At 35.7% G+C, this 24,073-nt stretch overlaps 1 long non-coding RNA gene across 5 annotated transcripts in view; it reads left to right on the top strand.

The window, feature by feature from the left end:
• LOC119700214 overlaps positions 1-24,073 on the top strand; it is a 181,001-nt gene that overhangs the window by 10,879 nt on the left and 146,049 nt on the right. For 3 of the 5 annotated variants that reach the window (XR_005256707.1, XR_005256706.1, XR_005256705.1), the window contains exon 4: positions 5,424-5,586. This is a non-coding gene — a long non-coding RNA (uncharacterized LOC119700214). Of the gene's footprint in view, positions 1-5,423; positions 5,587-6,457; positions 9,821-24,073 lie in introns of those variants that run through there. The other 2 variants (XR_005256703.1, XR_005256704.1) reach the window with 1 other exon arrangement.

Here is a 24,073-nt window from a genome sequence, read left to right as displayed (position 1 = left end):
ACCCAGGGATATCTCTGGTTTTCTCAAATGAATATATAACATAAAACATATTAGCAGTTCAGAAAACTAATTTAAAGTCATATATTTAATTAAATAGTGTATTAGGTTACAGCAAAACTTCCACCCTCTCAGCTTCCAGTAAGCCTCATGTCCGCTATGCTGTATATGTCTGGTAGGAAAGGAAGCACCTTGATGAAATAGGTCAGTAAGCTTCAGAATGGAAATAAACTATTTCTCTTGACTTCCACTTGATGGAAATGGAAGAAAGTTATACCAGAAAATTTAATTTACCTAGACCCCATTTCAGAGATTCCTGTATATCATATATACATATGCTTGTGTGTCTATATTTGAATATATTTCTACATATATGTATGGTCACTTGATTATAGCAAGAAAATATTTGACAAATAGCTGCTGCTGTAAAATTTCATAAAACACAAGAGTTGCCAATAGGACATCAGAATTATTTATCAACAATACACAGAATATGGTAAATTTTCTTAGATTCATCAATAGAAAGACTTGGAGTAAATAACTTACGTTGATTTTTTTCCTTTTATATGGACTTCAAAAGCAGAAATAGATTTTAGAAAATAATTTTGGTTTTAATAAAAAAGGGTTAAATGCCAACTAAATGAGTACAGAAGAATGCAAACATTCATGCTGGAAATTAAAGGTCTGAGACAAAGAACAGCCCATGTAGTAGTGTTTTCTCACTACTCATGTGCTCTCGTCATACCTATTCAAGGTTCCTGTCACTTAGACTTGCTAATTCAAAAAAATAAAAAGAACTCTGGGTCAAAGTGAGGACTAATCATTCATGAAATACTGTTTTAAAAATCATATTTTTTCTGTCCATAAAGGGAAAAGAAAACTTCTAAATATTCAGCTTGTGCCTTATAATTACAACAGAAATATTTCTTTTAGTGAGTCTTCGCTAAATCTGGTTGTAAGCTGGGTAGAGACAAAAATATTCCCATCCTGTAGCTGTTTTTTTGACCTTGAGATATAATTTTGAAGAAAAGAACATACCTTTCTGAAACTGAGGGCATATTTCCATTTTAAAGAAGAATGTCAGAGAGCCAAACTCTCATATTTGATGTACAAGTATATTGTGGCCAAAATCTCCCTTGCTGGTAGCCTGTTCTTGATAAGGTGTTTAGTTTTACTGGCTGGCTTTCTTCAGTGTTTTGTTTCCCAGAGCTGTCTCTCCTTCATAAAAATATTTATGTGCCAATTTAAGGCATTCTGAAGTCAATCAGTTGCAAATGTAAGCTTGTATGATGGGACTTTCCTCTACTTTAGCGTGGTTAATGACTATGTTCCCATGACTTTTAAAAGGACTGGTGCCTCAGCACAATTTCAAAATTATGCCATTTGAAGACATTTCCATTTATAATGCAGCTTAAATCTCATTTCCCTCAATATGTGCCCTCACTTAGTCTATTTTAAGGCTTCTCTGGAAAAAAAAAATTATATCTCAGCTGCTGCTCCTGCTCTTAATGCCTTCCTAGTCTCAGTAAGAGCAGAAACCAACTGATGCCTCATTCTGATACTCATACAGAGACAATATGCAGACACTGCACTATCCTTCATTCCTGGCTGAAGAGCTCGGTCTTACCATTTCATATTATCTACACACACAGCTGCTGCTTTGTGTGTCTGCTAAAGCTTCATGCCTCTCTGTAGTCTCTATGACTTCACAGTTTCCCTGTAGGAACTTAGAGTCAGACTGGTAAAGACTGCCTTAATTGCAAGATACTGCAGATCCTAATTGGGGAAAAAAAAAAAAGCATCACCTGAAATAGTAGTACAGACACAGTCCTGGATGAGTGGAAGAAGGAAAAATAGAAGGGGTTATAAAGAAGGGGAGAAAAGAGGTGGAAATTGTACTGTTTGATTGTGTCCTTAACTTGCTGAGTCAGCAGGAGCCAGGAGCTCTGCAGGGGCACACTTAGCCTTCACGTTTCTCCACAGAAACCCCATCTGGCCAGCTAAATTGCCAGCAATTGAGAAGCCATGCAGGAAGTTGTATCCAGCTATTCTCATTCAGTGTGAAGGTTACTGTGTGTGGAGGCAGTGGTAGGAGAAATAAGGAAAACTTTGCAAGACTATGCCTCTCATATACAGTAATGGAAAGCATCAAATATGGATCAAATTTGGGGTGTTCGCTGCTGTAGTTGTTAGACAAATAAAGAATTAGGCATTGCAAAGAAATGTAGCTTCTGTTTTAGAAAGACCCATCATCAGGCAAAATTTTGAAGAAAAATCATCCTAAAGAAAAATTATGAAGGAAATTCAATAACCGTATTTTACTATAGGGTTTGTGTTTGAATTTCAAAATCAAAAGCTTTTAATCATATTTTTTCTATCAGGTTATCTGAAAGAAATTTAATGGAGCTCTACTTGGCCTTTGCAAGGACATCTTAATTCAACTTCCGTTTAAAAGGCCTAGAAAAATTAAATGCCTTCTCTGGGCCTGTTAACTTGCAATGTTCATTCAGATGCAAGTACTTAATGAAATATAAACCAGAGACAAATACTGTCATTGCATAAAAGAATCCAGTAAGTTATATGGGGAATGCTCCAGAAGAATGCATCAGTCACTGGTTTATGTGCTGTAAAACAGCAATTGTACTTTATCCCTGCAGTTCAGTGTTTCCCAATGAGCAGGGTCCCTCTCTCTAGAGACATCTGCCAGTATTAAAGGTAAAGCACAGAAGAGAGTGCAGTCCAATTAGTGTATTAAGGGAGGCTCTGTGCCCAGAGTGACATTGCAAGGAGTAGCAAACTGAAGGAAAGAAGATGGTCAAATACAGCAGTGCAAAAAAAGAGAAAAGGTGGAGAAGAAGACAACACAGTGCCCAGGAAAGCTTGGTACCAGTGATTTGTCTCTCTGCTCACAGTAAAATAGGTTAAATGAGCCAACATCCCTTGCTATATAACTCATTTTCCTGATGCTAGTTGTGGCTTGGTGTTGGCATGTTGTATTGTCCAGGAGAGCTGAGTATCACTTAGGTGACTAGGTCTCTTGGTAGTGCATTATTGATGAGGTTTTCACATGGTGTAAGCAGTTACAAGGGCATTGGTACTCAGCTTGCAGTACAGAATTAGTGATCATTCAGATTCAATATTATTGGTTCTCTGTGTTTTATGTGAAGTATTTGAGTTTAAGGAAGACAACTTAAATTTTAATTTCAGATTAATTTTTTCTTTCACTGATTAAACCTAGTTTTCTATAAGCCTTGCAAAGCTTTGACAACTGGGCATGAAAAAGTTTCCCAGGAGCAAGCTAGCTAGTTGTTTATAAGAACACTTACCACCCCATGAGCTTTCTAAATCATTGGTTCCCAGCCAATAAGTCTGGAGATATGTGTCACATCACCAGTGAAGCAGAGAGCAGAACAGAAACTAATAAACTTCCCTCAAGAATAACACAATATACTTCATTCTCTTAATGAGCAGTTGAAGTTAGATATCAACTTTTTCTCCTACCTTACATCTATTAAACTGGTACTTGGGGCGGATTTCTACTAGCCTCAGTTAATTTTAAAATTTTATAAAGGTTTACATAAAGCTTTTTTTTTTTTTTTTTTTAAGAAAGGCTAAAGAAATGGACTATTAACTAAATCCTTTCTAGCAATGTAGAAGTACCAATGAATTTTAAGTCAAGTTATAGTGAGTACTGAAGAAAATGTTACAGAATCTGACTTGCTGCTAAAACCAAGCAGCAAAAGTGAATTCTTAAAATTGTTCTCTCTTATAAATCAGATTTTAATACAGAGTATTTCTGTAATTCTCTGCAAAAATCATACATTAAGGATATATGTTTATAAAAATACCCTCCCCCATGGCTGCAGTAGAGATCTTACTATATTTCTAGAATATAGTAATCTAGTATAGTATAATATATATATAGTATAATATAATATATAGTATAATATACTACTAATATATATATAATATAATTATATAATAATATAATTATTATATATAAAATAATAATATATAGTAACTATATCCAGAATTGGTAACAAATACAAATGTAGACATATTCATTCTGTGCTTTGCAAAAACTATCTACCAAACAAGGTTCTTTATCCACTGTAATCACTGTCCTTTAAGTATTGAGTTTGAATAAACTGCTTTATCTTTTTGCAATGTAGTAACTGTGAAACACTATTCATGTTTGAAACAGGGTTTCAAAGCAGTGCACCTTTAGGTTACCTTCTGAAGTCTTCAGGACATGTCAGTGGATTTTAACAGCCATAATTAGGTGTTCTGTTGCTGCCTTCTGCCGGTTTAACACAGTGCTCTTTTATTGCAAAGATAGCTTCCTACAATCACATCTGTATCATTTCTTCACAAAATTTTTGGTGGCAAGATGGGATCAATCACATGACCTTTGAGCCCTAGCCACAGAACAGAACCTTTTCTTTCTTTCCATGACATTGGGAGTTTCCATGCTGTTCTGATGAGTCCTGGAGGGCTTCCCAGGGAAAGCTAATGCAGACTGACTCTTTTTCAAGCTTCAATTCCTCTTGCTCACCAAAGAACAGTGGGAACAAGCTTGTTCTCCTGTGGACTTCAATTCTATTCCTCATTCATCAACAGACGACAGTAGAAAACTCCCTCCTTTTCCATCATAAGACCAAAGGCCTTACAAATGACCCTAATAATGTCAAAGGGAGAAAGAATATCCAAATCATTGCTGTGTAAGTCTTATATATATATATATAAAATGCTCTCTAATCTTTTGAGGGTAGTGTTAAATTCTTCTGGGGATTAATTTTATGCTGAGCCCAAATGACCAGAAGCAGCTCCTACTTTGGAAATTACTGTCTTTCTTGTTACCTTCTGTTTTTAAAGGGTTCTTTTATAGATGGACTTTATTTTTCTAGTCAGGAAAGTATATATTGAATATAGATTAGAGCAAATAATTTACTTTCACCACTGATAGATTTCTGTGATGAAAAATCTGTTCTATCTCAGTAAAGACTTTTTCAAATGTTATCATTGCAGTGACAGAACAAGTAATTTAATCATTAAGTTTTTGAGACATGCCTTACTAGATTTTGTCATTTCATTAATTCCTCCCCCTTCAAATCAAGTAGATGGTATAATAAACTTAGTGAATTCTTTACATAGATTGAAACACTAGGATGTATGGAATATAGAGTAGTTTCTTATTTCATTTTTTAAAAGATGCTGATGTCTTGGCATTGCCAATCAAGGAAAAAGGATTACCATAAAAATTTCTTAGAGGCATATTTTTCTGTAATGTATAATAGTGGGTGTCTGATATAGGAAAACTCATATTATGTAATTCTCTTTTAGCTTCAAGGCACATGAATAAGGCCCAGAGTTCCTGATTTCTATTCCCACCTCTTTCACTAACTTATCTTAATAATTCTTTGCAGTTCACAATTTTCCAGCATGCTTCTCATGGTGAAAGAAACTCATTTCAAAGGAAGGAAGAAAGGAAGAAGAAATGTCTCTTTCAAGCATTGCTGGAAGGAGTGGCTTAATGTTCTAAAGATAATGGAAACATCTGAATTTGCTGAGCCAATGATTTAAATTAAGGTAGGTTTGAGTGAAATCTTTGAGATGCGAACCCTGAATTCCCTTCAATTTAGTGAGTGGATCTTTTTAGAGTAAATTTTAAACACCGACCTTGTGTTGGCTGTGTGAGGGTGCTGCTGAGCCCTAGTGCAGTTGGCAAAGGAAAGTGTATGTCCTAGAAGCAGTGCAGAGCGTTCTGCCTTCCCACACTTCTGCAGAAATGTTGGGGGAAAGCCAGCATTGTGTCAAAGCCATGAAGACTGAAACCCCATTTTTAAAACATTTTTTATTTTTTGCATCCTCACCATTATTTCTTGTTTACCTGGACTTATTTTTTGTTTTCCTGTCCCCCTCCACCCCTAAGGAAACAGAAAAACTGCCACAGTAGAATAGGTTTCAGTCCTGTTATCAGAAAAAACTTATTGATTTGTACTCCTCCCCTCATCTGTTTTTTACTACCTAAGTATTGTAAAGTTTTCCTATAACTAGGGAAAATAATGTGGTAAGTATTCAAATTATTTGAAATACATTTTGGCAGTATTTTTGTTATATAACTAGCTTCAGGTTGTTGTCATTTTCATATGAAAAAGTGTTGAACAGAAATGAAAGCAACACTAATTCACTAATTTAAATAGTGTTGTTGAGCCTGATACTATCTTATTCCTATGAAAAATACAACCTGTACTATAAAAATGAGGTTTTAGTTCAGGTATATCTATTTGAATTGGGACATTGGTAACAAGTTTGATATGTGTTAGCTAAAAGTAAATATAAAACAATAATAGAAGATATAATTTAAAAGATAAGTACTCATACATACAAATAGTTGCAAAATCTTCATTTAGTCTTATCATGATGTCTTTAACATATTATCATGTACCTTTATTTCCAGTAGACCCTGGATATTAAATACAGACCCTGATTTTTTGAAGAAATTAATTCCATGAATAAACTGTGTATTCAGACTGCAGTCTGCATCCTTCAGCTTCCTATGTTATGAATAGGAAAACAAGTTAGAAAATGAAAAACTCATCATGTACTCAATAGGGTTTTCTTATGATAGTGTTAGTATTTGGAAGATAGTAGCTCCCTTTGTAAATAGTAGCTTCCTTTGTAAATCACTTTGAGTTTTGTTTTAATAAAATGTTACACAATATTATATGTATGACACTGACAATGTGAAGTTTTTATGTTCTGAATGGAGAAAAATTAAACAATCCACCAACAAGTGCATCTGCACTGGGAGCATGTTCTGGATGAATCCTGAACTTCTACACATTTAAATTTGCATATTAGTTTTGAGGTACTACCATTGTTTGTGCACAGCATGGAGCAGGCCAGAATGCAGCAAGCCCTCTGTCTTCTTCTGTGAGCCTTCTTCTGGAGCCCTGTGCTCCAGGCACAGGAGTGGATATTCTAACCATGAATGTGTTCAGTGCAATAGAACAGCTAGCAAGAGGGTTACTGTTCTGGAGGAAGCACCTCCCTAATGGTAGCTGTGTTGTTTCTGGTGTGGCTGGGGATCTGTATTGCTGTGAACGTCCATCCCCAAAGGTCTTAGGGTGCTTGAGGAAGGCCAAGACCCTGTTTATTCCACAAGTGGTAATTTTATAAAATTGTACCAAATGTGTGTGCTGCATGGCTGGCAGTATGATGTGAGAGCTGTTGAGCAGCAAAGGTCTGGCCTTGCAGTGGAAGGCTCTGTGTGTGCCATGCAGGTGTGTGTGTGACCGTGGTGGTGCAGATGTGCAGACAGACCTGTTGCAGTCTTATTCATACTGCCTATAGGTTTACTTTGGAGTAAATTATGCCCACCTGAAGGTTCCCTGAGAGAAAATTAGCTGTGACAGTTCAAAAGAGAGCCCAGGAGCAAACTGACACACAAGCAGTGTGAACTGTCAATGAACTGCAGGGTGAAGTGAAATGGAGTGCTAAGTTGTTTGACAGCATGCAAAGGTGACTTAGATCAATGCAGCTTGTCAACTGTATCTGTATGGCAGTGATGTCCTGAGGAGACATACCCTGAAACACCATCCTCATATTTTGTATTAACTCTGCAAAGATTCCTGCACAAAGACATGCATACCCTAGCTAGTTATTTTTTTGTGTGCCTTCTCATTTCTGAAGATATTTTGGTGTCAATGTCTCTCATGTCTCATGTATTTACTCAGCTTTTTATGCTCAAAAATACTTTGCTTTTCAATTTTCAATGCAACTCTGATATAACACAGAAAAATTAAATGACAATTTAATTCTATTGTGATTTATTATTTCCAGAAAGCGGCCTTATTTTCAAAAATCACATTTTCTGTGTAAAATAAATTTCAAAGCAACTATTTCCATTATCCTTACTGTATTTTTAGCTTCCCAGTTAATTTTTTTTCACAGTTTTCATCCTCAAATCCTACTTTTGTCTAGCTTTAACCAGATATTAGAAAATTGTATTTCTCTCTTTGCCTTCCCCTTATCCAAAATTCTGTAAGAAATTTTGTTTCAGTAAAAGTACATTCAATAAGAGTGGTTCATCTTGTATTATATAATTCATAGTTTCTTTTTAAACAGAAATATTTTGTAGAGATTAGACTGAACAAAATAAACTAACTTTTAGGAACATTCAACTGTAAACCATAAACCTTTCTTTTTAAATTCTTGAGCCGTAAGAAATTGAATGCCTGTAACAAATTTGAAGTATATCTGTGTTTTGGAAAGTCCTGTTATTTGAAACTGTACTTTCTTAAAATACTGTCAAAAGAATATGGCTAGCAGTAGAATATGAATTTTCAAACATTGGAATAAGTATTCATGGTCAGATTCATATTGGGCAATCAAAGTGAACTTTAAAGCTGAAATTAAACTCCTACATTCAAAAGAACACTTCAGAATGTCTCTATTAGCACTAGTTCATAATGGAAAAATTCTTCTTTTGGATTATCAAATCTCTGTTACACTGTCTAAGAGAGAGAAAGAGGGCTCTGGCCAGGAGAACAGGAAAAAACCTGGAGGCAGGAAAAAACCCCTACTGCTGAACTTCCATACCACCCTCTTTTCAAATTTGTTTTTTAGTTCAGTGTATCTCTGGTATGAAATGATCTCAAAATTCACACATATGCAAAATGTTTTGTCTGCTATGCTGCAGAAATTTCATGCTCTTGTTTAGGTCAGGAAATACCTGCGTAGGTGGCTGAATAGCCTTTGTAGGAAGTACAGGTCTGAGATGTAGGTTTTATTATCTCTTGGTTAGTTGAACCCTTTTCTAGAGTTCTGTGTAATTTGCTGTGCCAAACAGGACAACTATCCACTGTTTCAAAAGGAAAATTTTGTTCTGCTCACTAGGCTGTCTCAAGAGATAAGAATGCTCTGATTGAACAAAACACCCAACATCTCAAAAAAAGGCTGCAAGCTCAAACTCAGTTGTACTAAGTGTTTTTTTTTGTTAGATAGCTTTAGAGAGACTTTTTTTTGTGCAGCCTGTGTTTGACTTTTTATTTTAAAGGGGTGTTAGATATTTTTAAAAATTGTGATGTAGCAGTCATTTCCTTTTATGTACTGGGACTCCTAAAACTCATACTCATGGTTGAATATGATTTTGCAATACATTCTATTTTTGGTGATTTTATGTAAAGAACTGCAGTTAAGAATGGAATTATAACACCCTTCTACTGGAACATGGAAACACAGCCATCTGGCATGTATGGGTTTCATCATTTTGCCAATTTTTTTCCTACAGCTTATTTTAGTATTTGGGAGAACCTTCTTTTACTTGGTGCTTTTGTCAGAGGGAAAAATGTGCAGAAAGGCATACAGTCTATATCTGTAAGATCTGTGAGTTCTTTTCACAATATAAACTGTGCTGAATGATTTGGTAAAGAGTCAAAATTTTCTATGCTAACAGATTATTACATAAATATGAAATTTTTTATGGAACTGCTGAATTTTTTGTCACCTGCATGATTTAATAAATTTCTCAACACGTGTTTTTCCACTGGATTTTTAAAATGAAAAAAACCTTGTTGTCTCTCAGTGTATTTATTCAGTTTCTGTACTACCAAGTTTTTAAAGGAAATACAAACAGGAAGCAATTCAGGAGTCAAGAAGAATCCTACTATATTGCACTTGGATTTGTACAGATAGTTAAGAGTTATTCTTTCTTCTCCTCCAAGAGTGGTGCTACTTCTTTTTTTTTTTTTTCCTTCCTTTTTATATGGAGTGAAAATTTAAAAAGCAGTTTATGGTTCTCTTTCATAAAAAAAAAAAACAAAAACAACTCCCCCACTCCTCCACTCTGGAGTGCTTTTAGATATATTTCTAGTTATTCTATTTACATTTATTAGAGGAATTGTCATTTTTATCTGTTAATTTAGTGCTAGGTTGGGCCACAACTCAGTAAATGGAAACAAGAATTCCTCCCTCTGAGGCACTCCAGGGGTATGAGTGTGGTTCTAGGAAGCCTTAATCAGCTCTGCTCTCTGCTCCACACTGGCCCTGGAATTGTGAAGATTGTTACTTACAACTACCAACAAAAAAGTCAAGTCTTATTTCTCACTCATACTTTGATTCATCAACTCCAGGCAGATGATGATCCCTTTCAACTTATATCTTTGCCTTTTGGATGAGAAGGAGTTAAAGAATGTGCAATATCCACTTGATTGTATAATATTTTATTCTTTTAAGTCTTCCTTACTGCAATGCATAGGCATCTCATTGAACTAAAATCCTCACTCTTACATAGGGCCTCTTTAAAAAATCTCTAAGTAGCTCTCAAAAGTAAGAAAGGCAAGGTTAAGTAAGGTCAGGAATACTTCAGAACAGGTATGGAAAAAGGTACCAGCCTCTGAACTGTTCTTCATAAATTAGCTCCAGTCCACATTTTAGTATGTTTTAATACTTCATACTTTGTGACTCTGGTCACATGAGCTATAGTTTTCCTTCTATTCTGAAGCTGTATTAAATTGGCCATATTCTCTGTACGTGACATGCAGAGAATGGTGGCATAAAGGTATAATCAGGGAATATTCCCATCTACCATTCCCTAGACAGGGAACAGGTATCTGCTTCTTACTAGAAATAAAGCAATGAAACCTTGAAAAGCAAATTGTGGATAAGAATGCTGAAGAAGTCCAAAAAAGTAAATCTGGTATGTGAAAGCTCATCTCTATCATATCTACATTCTCAGTGTACTTAACTTCCTTTACCCCTTAATAGGGTGAGGGGTTTGGAAGGCTGCCTTCATTTTGTCATATAGCAGTAGACAGTGAATTAAATCTAAGAATTAGCCATAAAATAGATTATAGTCCAAAGAGTCCTTGCAGGAAACAGCAGTCATACAAATTGAAAACTAGTCAATTCTGCTGGTATCCTATGGGTCAAGGATTGGAAGAGAAATTATAATGCCCCATTATAGAAAATCAGTACTTTTGGAGACACAGAAAGGAGTTTTAAAAAGATGAGAAACTAGAGTTGATAAGGCTTTTTGGAGCACAGAAGTAACTGACAATCATTCCTTTTGCCTTCAGTATGGTGCGACATTGGTAATTTTAGCAACATCTGATGGTCTCCGTAGTTAGGAATATCTAAATATTTTCGTTACGAGCAACATTTGTCAGACATGAATACTTTTGCTATTTCAAGCTGTGTAAGTATATATTTTTTAAAGCTGTAATATTTCCATCAGTTCTTAATTTCTTGGTCACCCCACAAAATTCATGAAGTCATTCAGGTCTGAATTGGAAATTTGGGATGTTGCTGAAATACCCACTGAATCATCATGAATTGTCACTGAAAAAAGTTAAGCTACTGGGGAAGACAGGAAGAAAATACTTTTTAGCACCAGAATAGAGCATGAAATTTTCTTCATTTATTCTCTACTGAAGATTTTTTGTTCTGTTCAGCAATATATACTGAAATACTATCAATTCTATAATACCATAATAGATCACCAACTGGCTTTTGAGACAAACCAGCTCAGCAAGTCTGGCAAGTTATCTAAAGTACATGTCACCAGAGACTATAAGGATATGTGAAACTGCCATTTTCTGATACCAATGGCAGCAGGTAAATGTCTTGAGATTTTTTGAAAGAGTTGTCAAAAATGTGTTCCTCCAAACAGTAAACAAAAACTTTCCTGGAAATTCCATAGGAGAATTATATAAGAACAGCATTTTTATTGTAGTTTACATTGTTATATGAGATATCTGTACATCTCCAAGGATAGCAGCAGTAATTGTATTAGTATTAAAACATAAAAAATGGCATATTGAGTAAATCACATATTTAATACTGCATTTACTTCAAGTCCTGTGCCACCCTTTCCTTCTTTTTTTTCTCCTTCTCCTTCTCCTTCTCCTTCTCCTTCTCCTTCTCCTTCTCCTTCTCCTTCTCCTTCTCCTTCTCCTTCTCCTTCTCCTTTCCTTCTGGCATCTTGATCATTTATATTAATGGAACTAAAAAAGTTACAATGTGCTTCAACAAATTATCATGACATTTATTTTCCTTCCTTTTTTAATGTTTCATAATTGCTCTTACAAAATCAATAACCTTAAGCCTAAAGAGGTAATTATAATATCTAGAACCACTGTATGAAATAATCAGGACTAACAATAAGGCTTTGATTAGCTGTAAGGGTTACTACATCAAAGTTCTGTTTTCATTTTTCAAAATACTGTTTTCCTTGTACTTTTGTGTTTGCTTGTATTCAAGATGCATACTGTGCTTTGCAATCAAGAGAATAAAGGAAAATCAAAGAAATGCCCACCTTAGTGTTGTTAAAAAATACTGCACATATCATCCACTGCATTTCTGATTGACAGGTCTTGAAACTAAGATTGACAACATGTAGGATGTAATGAGTGGGAAGACGACTGGAGTGTTCAGCTTATAAAAGAGAGGTCTGCCTTCACAATAGCACTAGAAGTTGTTACAGTCATCTGTTACTGCATTTGAAGAAGCATATGATAAACAGTGTCTAAAAAATCCCAAAATGATGTAAATGCCTACTTTTTAAAATTATGGATTATATTTATGGATCAGCACATTCACCATATTGTTTTCTCAGGGCAGTGCTGTACTAATGATATTTTTCTTAAGATGTTAGTAGTCAAAGAACAGAGGGAAGACAGATAGTAATTGCCAGTGAATGGACAGTAACTTGAGACTATGCCCTCAGTACTATGTGAAAAACAGCCCAGGAATGAGAGTTTCTGAGAACTGAGAGTTTCTGAGAACTGAGAGTTTCTGAGTTTCTGAGGTCAAGTGAAAAGCTCATTTCCACACAGGTTAGAGATAGCCAGTCTTGCACATCTTTACTTGATCCATCCTACATAGTGCTCAGTTTTGTCTTTTAGCCAAACCTTGAAGGCCCTGAGAGATTATCTTTAATTAATGTCATGTGGCAGGCGGATTTCCCCCATCTTCACCCAGATTAAAATGCCAGAACTAATGTGAAAACTATCTTGCAGCTTCCGAGAGTACCAGTTTATATGAGGAAACTCAGAGGATCCTGTTATTGGAAGTTTCGAGGTGTGATGTGGATTTGTGATGAGCCACTGTGTGATAAGTCTGTGAGGATCATCTTGGAGGACTGTGTAAAATACATGGAGGGAAAACTGGTGGAGATGTGATTGAGTTTTATCTGCACACACTTTTGAGATTTGCTCATGAAGAAAACTGTCTCCCCTGGGCAGGTCTTGTCTTAAAAAGAGGTATTTGGAGCAATCTAAAGCATAACTAGGGAAAGAATTATCAAATAAGCAGTGTAGATGTACCAAGGTCTGCTGCTTAAACAGCATTCCTGTTTCATTTGTTAGGACAGATGGAACTGTAGATACCAGGAGTCAGGAGATGGTTCTTTGCCCATAGTGCATGGAGTTAATTAATATTGACTCACAGGCTAACAACAGTGATAATGCACAAGCCTAAAAGAAAAAGTCCTATTATGACTCAAAGCCACAGAGTTCTCTGTTCTCACACTTCTCTCTCACTCTTCTTTTCAGGTAGAGAAATATGCCAGCACATATGAGTCCTGTAATTAGAGTGGATTGCTTTTCAGGACTCCTATGGATTGGAGAGTTCTATACCATTTATAGTCAATTTTCTAGTTCCACAGGCAAAGAGGGTAAACCAATGGCCCTATAGAAGCTCCTTGCTTCCATACTTGCAAGCAGTTACATAGGCAGCAAATGTAGGCAGCATGAATGCTGAACAGCCTCCTAATTTCTGGTGTGGGCACAAAGCCAGGATCACAATCTGGCTCTTCAAGACTTGACACATTCTCAGAACACTGTAATACAGTATTGTTATTTATAGAATTTTGGACCTGTTTGAACTTTCCTACTTTTATATCAGAGGATAAAACCTGAAGATGTCTTCTATAATCTGTAAGACATGGTGTATCTTTCTGCAAACTCTGATAATAATTAGAGAGTAAAAATTACTCTAGACCTTTCAGCTTCCTGTGCTATAGTAATGTCATTTTATCCTATGTATTTTGCTGGTTCTCAGAAATAAAGGAAACTCATTTGATTATTATCTCAGGATTTATTTTCTATTTTTTTTTATTATACAGAGCCACTATGTCCCTAAATTTAGATATAACACAGCAAAGGGGGTAAAATCAAAGAGAGAATATAGTTTAAAAAATGCTGGAATAGTATTTGTGCTTATTTTGGTGTGAAATTGGTTCTTGGGAATTAAAGGATTAATTTCCCATACATAACAGGAATTGGAACAATTGTCCTGACACTTTTTAGAATCTTAAAACATGGTTTACTCCAAGATGTGGCAGTGATTATTACACCTTATGCAAGACTGGATTATGACGTCTTTGTGTTGCACGGGACTTAAAAAGCCATAATTTGCCTGCAAATATTTGTTTTTAAAATATGGTGAATTAGCCAGTTGAAAAGATTCTGAAGAAAACTTGCATGCATATGGATCCTGGAAAAGTTCATAGGCAGTGTGTACCTGTTTCTATTTGTTAGTAAGAATCAAATATATTTATAAAACAAGCTTTGTTTTGTTCATTACTGAAATAAACATGCAGGGTTAGGAAACATGGATCTAATCCCTGTTTCTGTCTTGCTTTACCTGAATTAAATTTGACAAGATGTGTAGGCATTGGGGCTAGCAGACAACAGAGGGGAGGACATGAGCAGAGGCTGTTTGTCCTTTGGTCACCATTCTCAAGAGGACTCATAATGTTTAGTGGAAGTACATCAGAAAGGATGATTCTACCTTCAAGGCACCAGCTAGCCATTAACATTTGCAATACCACAGTATAATTTTAATGGGCACAAGTGACTTTGACACTTTTACACCTTGCTGTCCTGAGTGCAGTAGCAGAAACAGGGTGCATGGAAGGAACATTTCACATTCTTTACTAGCCAGCAATTCAGGGAAAGAGGTTTTGGTGCTTATTTATCTCTGAAGAAAGGCTTTTGAGGGAAAAAAAATGATTCATTTTCTTTGTCAACTTTATCAGTTGATCTAATGAACAAAAAAACTTTTCTCCATAACTTTTGCCCTCTTCTTATGCTGCAGAGTCCAGAAAAAGAAAGGGGAGAAAGGTTATCTCTTTTATTTGCTTTTCCTTATTCACACAGGTAAGCAGCATACAGCCTCAGTTCATTGCAAGTGTTCTCAGCTAATTCCATACCTCTTTCTTCTAAAGTATGAAATATATGCTTATACTTTTTCATAATAACAGGGGTTAATGTAGGCATGTAATATGTAGATACCGATGTCATCACTCACAGAATAGCTAAACCCTTAAATTCATGCCTGTTTGCTTTATTGTGTGCCAATACAGGAATTATTTTCCTCTGAACAGACCACTGATCTTGCTCACTTAACCTGAGAGCAGGCAGACGCAGAAGGGTATTATTAGCACAGAGCAAAACAAACTGTAAAGCAGAAGTGGGGAAGAAGCTGATCATGGGAGTCATGATGTCATTTATCCTTTGGGATGGTGCTGTGTATACACAGGTTGGTTTTAAGCTGTGCTCTAATCCCAGATTTATTACAAAAATCTCTATTTCATAGATTCCAACCAAAAAAAACCTCCTGAAAAGCACTATATCGACTTTTGGACATGTTTACATACTGGGGAGTGGTGGCATTTGTCAGATATTTACTGGCAAGTAATGAAGATTTATACCTTAGCTGAGAATGGGCTAGATTTCATAATTTCTCATTTTCTGACATTTTAGCATTTGGGAATTTTTTAAACAGGTGAATAATTCTTGCAAAGGAAGACTACTACTGATAATCAGAGTTGAATAAGGCTCATCAAAACATGCTTATCCTGCATAGATTTCAACAAAGTCTATGCTTAAGGAATATCTGAATATACTAATGCTTGGTAACTTTGGAGAATGTCTCCATTTGTCAGTGCAGAGACCCCCTCAGATACACTCAGAAACAGTATAAAATTGGAATAATTTTTAAAATTATTGCTTAGATACGTACATATTGAATAAGACTGCTGTTTGGTAGACTTAATAATGTATGTTTTATACCTTTAAATTTTTGTCTTTCATTCTGTTGCCTAACTCAATTAAATATAAGTGATTGAGGACTGTCCCATTTTCCATTGCCTTATGCATTAGTACTATTTTTTAATCAAATGAAAGATGAAAGAAGTACAAAAATTCAGTCATAGTATAGTCATAGGCTGAAGAAAAAATAGCTATCCAAAATCCATTTAAATATGCATAAAATCATTCTCCTTTTTTCCTAGGACTGCATTATTCCTTCTTTCCCTCTGTTCTTGTATGCCTAACTTTTCACTGTACAATATTATGTGAAATGCTTGATGTGAAAGATAACCTAATCTCCTGTTTCAAATTACTTGCTTAGTTCTAAAAATGTCTTTGAAAAAAATCAGTGAATTTCTGACTGGTGTTTGTTCTGATGAAATCTTATCAAGGAGACCTGAAGTCCTACCTAATTTCTAAGCAGCTGTTCCATATGCCTGTGTCATTTTACAGCCTAACTTTGTAGGCATCTAAAGGATTAGTTGACATCTTTGCTGCTTTCACACATTTTAGTGGTATTTATTTTGGGGACATAATTATATATTTCATACTTATGTCTCTACCTGACTAGAGCACAGCAAAAAAAAAAAAAAAAAAAAAACAACACTGAGATCTGTAAGGGCATTCTGAAAAAAAGGGCCATGATCTTGATCTTTTAGCTTCCAGCACTGTTCAGCTTCTTCACAATCACTGTTTACTTTTAGCATTTTTCAGAGAAATCTGAAAATTTCCTTTTTTCATCTTAATTATCTTGAGGCAGAAATGAAATTTCTTCTAAATTCTGGGAAGCCACCTTTTAATCTCTACTGAACTGTAAATAAACATAATACTGAAAGAAACAGAGGCTATTAGACTCCAAATGGCTAAAAAGGATCATAGCAAATAGTTTATTTCTTTTTTTTCCATTGTTGACCTAATATAATGAAAATATGTATTACAATTAATAGCCTATAGGCTTATTTTTTTGGTTTTAATCCTGACAGGAGCTTAGCTCCTTCTTGAAGTATCTGGTTTCTTGCTCTTTCAGCTCTTTCTTATTGTCTTAAGACATAAATTTAATTTCCCTGCTGTTAAAGCAGGCACAGAACACACCTCTCCAAATTCCTAGGAAGGTGCTCGAATATGAAGTATTAGGCAGCAGGCAAAAAAGTACTGGTGCATCTCCTTTGGGAGAGCCACCATCCATCTTTGAAGAAGCTGAGACAGATTAGGTCCTGAGCAGAAAGAATTGCCTAATGGCAAAGCCAGCTAGATACTTACCTCAGGTAAAGTGCCTTACACAATGGAGGGGTTTTGGAGATAATATGGGTGGGATGGGGATTTTCACAAATGCCACCCCTTCTTCACGGATGAACTAGAGATTTTAAACCTTGTCTTCTGAGAAGTAAATTTTTCCTCATCTCTCCCACAGAGACAACCACCTAACATTTAGATCTGTCAGTTTAAAACAGTCATCTTGACCTCCAGCATCTATACATGTTCTTTGTTCTTACCTTATTTTCTTTTGAAACTAATTTGAGCTTGAATTTTGAGAACAATGATCTTTTCAAGTTCCATCACTGCAGGATAAAGGCTTTAATGATAACATAACAAATAATTTCTTAATTTTCTTTAAAATGACAGGAAATATTTCAGTATTCTACAAGAATTCTGCAATACCAGACCCTAAGTGCATTTTAATCGACAAAAGCTCTATAAAATTTGAATAATTTTTCCCCTCAGCAGTCAGTATTTCACTCAGCACTAATCTTTAGTGAGCAAAAGAAAATTGCTGCAACATTTCTGATTATCAGTTCTCCATGGAACAAGAAAAAAAAAGGGTGCAATTTTTGCCATTATTTGTTTTTAACATAAGAAAAAAAAAATGGCATCAGAGCTGAAGTCTGTGCTTTCCTTCTCTGTTTTATAGTCTCTAGTGACTTTTTGCTATTATGCTTCATGTGTAAGTGTAAAGGAACATCTTATATTCAGGTACACCACCTACATGGATGGTATATATGCACTGAACAATTTCATAGGGAATTTACTTGATTTTTTCCTTTGTCTTTCTTCTTTAAATATTAATAAGTTCGTCTTTTATAAATAGAGTACAAAACTGCTCTCTAAGTATTGAAAAGTATTACATTTACTGTCTGAAGGTATAGACTTTCAAAATCACTATGTCCCTTGAACCAGCTAGAGATGGCTGTTTTCTTCAAAGTATCTGGCTACCTTTTTGTTATGAATAAATTGCTTTCAGTAAAATGTACATTTGTCCTATTTTCTGCTGTTCTAGTGCTGACAACCCTGCACAATTTCTTTATTCTTTCAGTCATCTTAAAACTCAATGAGACCTCTATTTATTGAGGTTAGAAATATGAATTACACGCTGACATGCTTATAGTGTGAGAAAGCTTACTGTTTGACTTTTTGAAAAGACAGAGTTTGTTGTGTTCAATAGGTTTTCAGCAGCCTTAGAAGATAGCATTGTGTTTATCTAATTCTATGCATAAAAATCTTTCCAAAAAAAGTGAATATTACCTCAACATTGTTCTTCATAATCTTAAATCAAGAAATAACAGCACATTTCTTTATGGCAGAACAGATAATTGAATGGCACTATTTGATTCTATTGTGATGTTATCCCTTTTTAGGTCATTATCTTCAGCAAGAGCTTTGCTGCTTTATCAGCTGCAATTTAAAATACAGGTGCTTTTAATGTTCTTTCAAAGGCTTAGCTGATAATATCAAGTAAAGTGAATTTGAGGTTTAGTACAAATAATTCCTCTTACCTGAACAATCACTCTTTGAAAGATGCAAATCAAAATGAGTTAGAAGTTGTGTTCACTATGCACTAATGTTCAGTTTTATAGTAATGTTAGTCCAGAATAAAACTTATATTTTTCTATTAGTACCATTGTACATTTCACTGACAGTACCATTAGTAACATACAAAAACTTGACACTAATGCAGAGAAGACACTAATTCAGGGACTCATATTTTTTTGAGTGTGAAAAGAACCCCAACATTGTGATGTTGTGCCTACAGTACAAAGCAGATACCTGTGTGGTTAATGTTTTTGGCAGCACCTCATAGCCTTCATGGGAACACCTTGGCCAAGCCAACTGTCCCATGTTCATACTACTGTCCCTCAGCAGGGCAGCCCTTATTCTTTTCAGCTCCTAAGGCAAAAGGTCTTGTACCATGGGGCACTGAGTCTCTCTAATTCAAAAAGACAAACCATTGCAACATCCCTCCTGCTTTGGGATTGAGTGATCATCTATGGGGCATTCATAAGTTTTACCTTCACATATCTCATGTTCTGTATTTTAAAATAGGCAGGATTATTTCATTTCAAGGTACCAAAAATGAGGAGAAAAAGCAGATATTTTCTTAGACTACCGGAATCACATATTTTGTCTTTGACATGGTATTTTTTAAATTGTCCTAGGAAAGCAGCTTAAACTAATTTTTTTAGTAACAGCATAACTGTAAATCTTGAAATATGAACTGCTGAGGAGACTCAGGTGGAACTGAAATGAGATCTGTTTGGAAGATGTGTAGTATGAGATAATACAAAACACTCTGAAATTCATGCAATGAATATCAGATTTGATTACCCAAAATTTATAGATATTTCTTACATGTGTTTCTTTTCACTACCTGACATCTATTCCTAATCTTTCATTTCCTCATATGAGTGTTGTGAATTATCTAAAATGTAATTATAAAACATTCAATTAATTCAGCAAATCCAATTAGCAAATAAATAATTCTCTTTTTGTAAAAAATAAGCAAAAAAAGTATTGGTCTGCAGTAAATAATTTTTTAGGTCATTCATTTCAAAGACAAAAGTGAGCTAAATTCAGGCTGCTTAACAAAGAGCCTCTCTGTTCAATGAGTTGTGTCTGTTCTGTGATTCTGGTTTTCCAATTTAGCAGTTTCCAGTCAGACCAATACAATTCTCTACTAGGCCAAGTTAGGATTAAGTCAATTTTTTCAAAGTACCCCATATAGTGCAGTGTTTTAGTTTTATGTCCAAAACTGTGTTGACTAATACACCAGTGTTTTAGCAATTGCTGATTAGTGCTTATAGAATGTCAAGAGCCTCTGTTTCTCACTCAGCCCTGCCCAGCGAGTGGGCTGAGGGTGGGCAAGAGGCTGGGAAAGAACAAAATCAGGGTAGATGACCCCAGCTAACCAAAGGAATACTCATGGCATATGACATGGTGCTCAGCAATAAAAGTACCTTCTGGGGCAGTGGTTTTTCAAAGATAGCTGGAGGACTTTCTGGGAATTGATCAGCTGATGGGAGGTGGTAAATGCCTTTAAATCACTTGTGTGTTGGTCTTTCTTTTCTTCAGTTATTAAATTGCCCTTATCATGATCCATAAGGTTTTTGTTATTTTTTCCCTTCTGATTCTCTCCTGTATCCTGTTGGGGTGGAAGAGTTAGAGGGCAACTGGATGTGGACTTTGCTGTTGGTCAGCAAGGCCAACAAGCTTGCTGTGAATTCTAAGTCATTTGTTTCTGATTTTATTTTAATAATTCTCTAAGGCTTTGTAGGAGTCTAATGTCTTCTCCATGCCAAATCTCCAATGTATTTGAATCAAAGGTGGTAATCTTTCATAATTTCTTTTTATCAGCGATGGGAATGGTATAGGGGAAGCAGATTCCCATCTTTTAATTCAAGCACTGGGGCTTAATCCAGAGCAGATGAGAGCAGGAAAAATCCCCCTGCTCTCTTCTACCTCTGAGCTGGATGTTAATTTCCTGCATATTTTGGTGTGTGCACAGCCTGGCCACACTTGGAACTGTGATAAGCGCATATCTGTTGAGGAGAAGAATAGTCATAAACTTATTAGGTAGAAACTATCAAGTACTCAGCAGCATGAAGAGTGATTTTTGCATGCTTATGACTTTTCCAGACTTGTACCTCCTGCCTTGTAAAGCCTTGTACCTCCTGCCAGATTTCCAAGTGGTCTGACTCCGCTTTCATCTTCTGTGTATTTCCTGCTTATGCTTGAGTAATGACAGGAGTCCCTTGTTCATTCAAGCAGACCTTTTGCCCCCCTTGCAGGGGATTTTCTTGCTAGCCCAATCAGAAACCCCTTCTATTCCCTTGCCTCCATTTCTAAGGACCCCTCCTTTTGCCTGGTGGTGAAAGGGTGGCACAGCCATTGCTTCGTGTGGAGTGGATGGTGGGTACATCTGTCTGAGGTATGGTAGAGTGCAGTTCCTGCAGAAAATCTCCTCCTCAGAGTCCCTAAGAGCTCTCAGTCCTTCCACTTTATCTCTCATCTCTGCCACTAGGCTGAGCACGTTTTTGGCCTGATGGCATCTCACACAGCTGATCTCTGCTGCCCTCAGAGAGTTCTGCCAGACTCTGGCACTCCCAGCAGCCTGAGACCTGGACCCTCACATGCTCTTGTAATTGCTCCTTCTGGGTCACTACATCCTTTGTGGTGTGTGTAGAAAAAGAAACTTTTGTCTGAGTGAACACCACACCTGAGCTCTCTCAACAAGGGGGATGACCACCAACTGAGCTAATTGTTTGAGCTGACAGATAGATAATTCTTATTTTAAAAACCCCAAACCAATAAAAAACCAAACCAAACAAACAAACCCCCTTCCAAAAAAACAAACAAAAGACCCCCCCAAAACAACAGCAACAACAACAAAAAACCCTAAAGAAAGAAAGAAACAAACAAACAAAAACATACAAAACTTGCCTCCCTTTATTTCCTAACAAAACTTTGGATCAAAATGTAATATTTAGCAGACTAATAAGTATCATAAAATATCTTAAGTCAGGAAGTAGGTAAAATCATCAATGTTGGCCAACATTAGCAATCTTGTCAGTTTTGAAAAGGACTTCTTATGAAATATAATGAACTAATGTTGCAATATCTATCATTCCAGAGTCCCTTCCGAAGGCATTGAGCTTCCCTAGTTCAAGCACAGTAGTGAAGACTTAAGCCTGACAATTTGTATCTTTCATACGGAAGCTAAATTTTTCTGACTCACCTGCTCTTACAAGTGTAGATTGTTATCTAGTTTTCTATTATGTAAAAATGTCATAATTACTGTTCTGTTCAAGAATCAAGGATTTTGTCCTTGTCTGAGAAATATTGAGGCATCAAGGATTATGCAACTTCCTAAGAGTGAGCACAAATATTCAACTATGGATATTTTTCAGTCTCCTTTTACTTTTTATTGTACAGACAGGTAAACAGAAAGTACAGATTTTAAAATGCTGAATACTGAATTATGTATGCTCCTCATGAGTACAGGATTTTAGAGCTAGATCCATGAAGAAAGTGTGGTGCAGCAATGGTAAATTTCAGTGTCTAATATACAGATATATGATCTAAAGGATTAATTGACTGTGACTCTTTAAATGATACTGTCTTACTAGTGCCAATAACAATAACAGAATATTTCCAACATAACATGACAAAAAGTAATTTCTACAAGTATATAATAAACTTAAGTTTTAATCCTGCAAGGAGAGCCACTAGTGTGGATCCATATACCCATTAAAAAATAGTAAAAAAATCTGGTGAAAAATATGAAAAATTATTGCTACATCTATTTACTATTTCAACACAGTACAAACATCTCCTTTGTAGTCTCATTACATAGTGATTAAAGGATGAAAACAGAATTTCATTTGCAAGGTATTAGTATACAATGAATTTTTTGTAGTTGTCAGGGCAAAACTATAATTACATAGAAATTAATTTTTCTCTTCTGGATATTAAGTAACAATGTGTGCATTTGGATGGAAAGGATGGAATAGTTCTAAAACCAATGCTCTGAACAACAAGCAGCTGCAACTCAATATATGTAAAAAATAATGAAACCAAGCTGAATAGTGTAAACTTCAGTGAAACAGTCATCTCTTGAGATGCAATCTTCTTGCAAAGCTCTTGAATGATTAATGGAAATGGTATTTCACTTGTGGTTGTTTTTTGAAGTGGGTCAAGAACACATATGTTTATAACACACACAGAAATGATGTTAAATTTTAAAGCTATGAGAAATTCACAAGAGCCAGACATATTTAGGATTAAAACTTTGACTATGTCCACACTACATTTCCCCTGTGCCTTCATAATTGCAATGTTGTTAAGGCTTGAAATCAGTGCTTTTATGTTACAAGTTAAAGATTAATTGGAAGCCTTATCTTTGAATTTTCTTTCTTTCTTGGGTTAAAGGCAAATCATTAAAACAGCATGAATGTATTTCCTTTTCCTATATTAATTTCTGTTTATTAATGGAAAAGGGGAAGGGGAAGGGGAAGGGAAGGGATCGCTACAAAAGATTAACTTTCAATTTAGTTACTAGAATGACTTGAAAAACACAAAATGATTGGTTATTTTTTTTGCTATGTGCAAACCGAGGGACATCCATCTTTGGTCAAAGAAATGCATCTAGTTTTCTGTATTGGGCTCCTTCTGTCAGACCAAGATCAATTTCTGCAGGTGCCTGCTGCAGAGGAAGAGAAAATCCTTTAGACATTACATCTGAACACCCAGGCTATTTCTGACAACAGATACTGCTCTTTCCCCAGCTTTTCAGAACTTCCCAAAATAAAAGTTTTCAATAGAGTTTTCTATAGACTAGAGTGGGACAAGAGAAAGGCAGAAAATTCAAGCTTTAAGAGAGAAGAGAAAAAGATCCTTTAAAACTGGCAGAAGTTTAGGCATTGCATAGCTCAGTGCCTAGGCTGGGAGTTGTTCAACATATAAACCTCTTTGTAATTAGTTGCCAGGTGAGATCAGATTATGTATATAAAAGTACAAAGGATGAATGTTTGTAACAAGAATAGGGACCAGACCCATCAAGGCCTCCTTGCCACTTTTGCAGTCAAATGTGAAAGATATTTTAATCATTGTGCAACAGTTCAAATGCATCTTAAAAAGTCACCAGATCAGTTTAGGCCTGAAGTAAAATAAAAAGCTGCTAAATAAGAACTCCCAATGTAGGTCTTCCT

Source organism: Motacilla alba, chromosome 4, assembly GCF_015832195.1.
Source record: "Motacilla alba alba isolate MOTALB_02 chromosome 4, Motacilla_alba_V1.0_pri, whole genome shotgun sequence".
Classification (NCBI taxonomy): Eukaryota; Metazoa; Chordata; class Aves; order Passeriformes; family Motacillidae; genus Motacilla; species Motacilla alba.
Note: the sequence above shows the minus strand (reverse complement) of the source record. Positions and strands in the feature narration are given on the sequence as shown.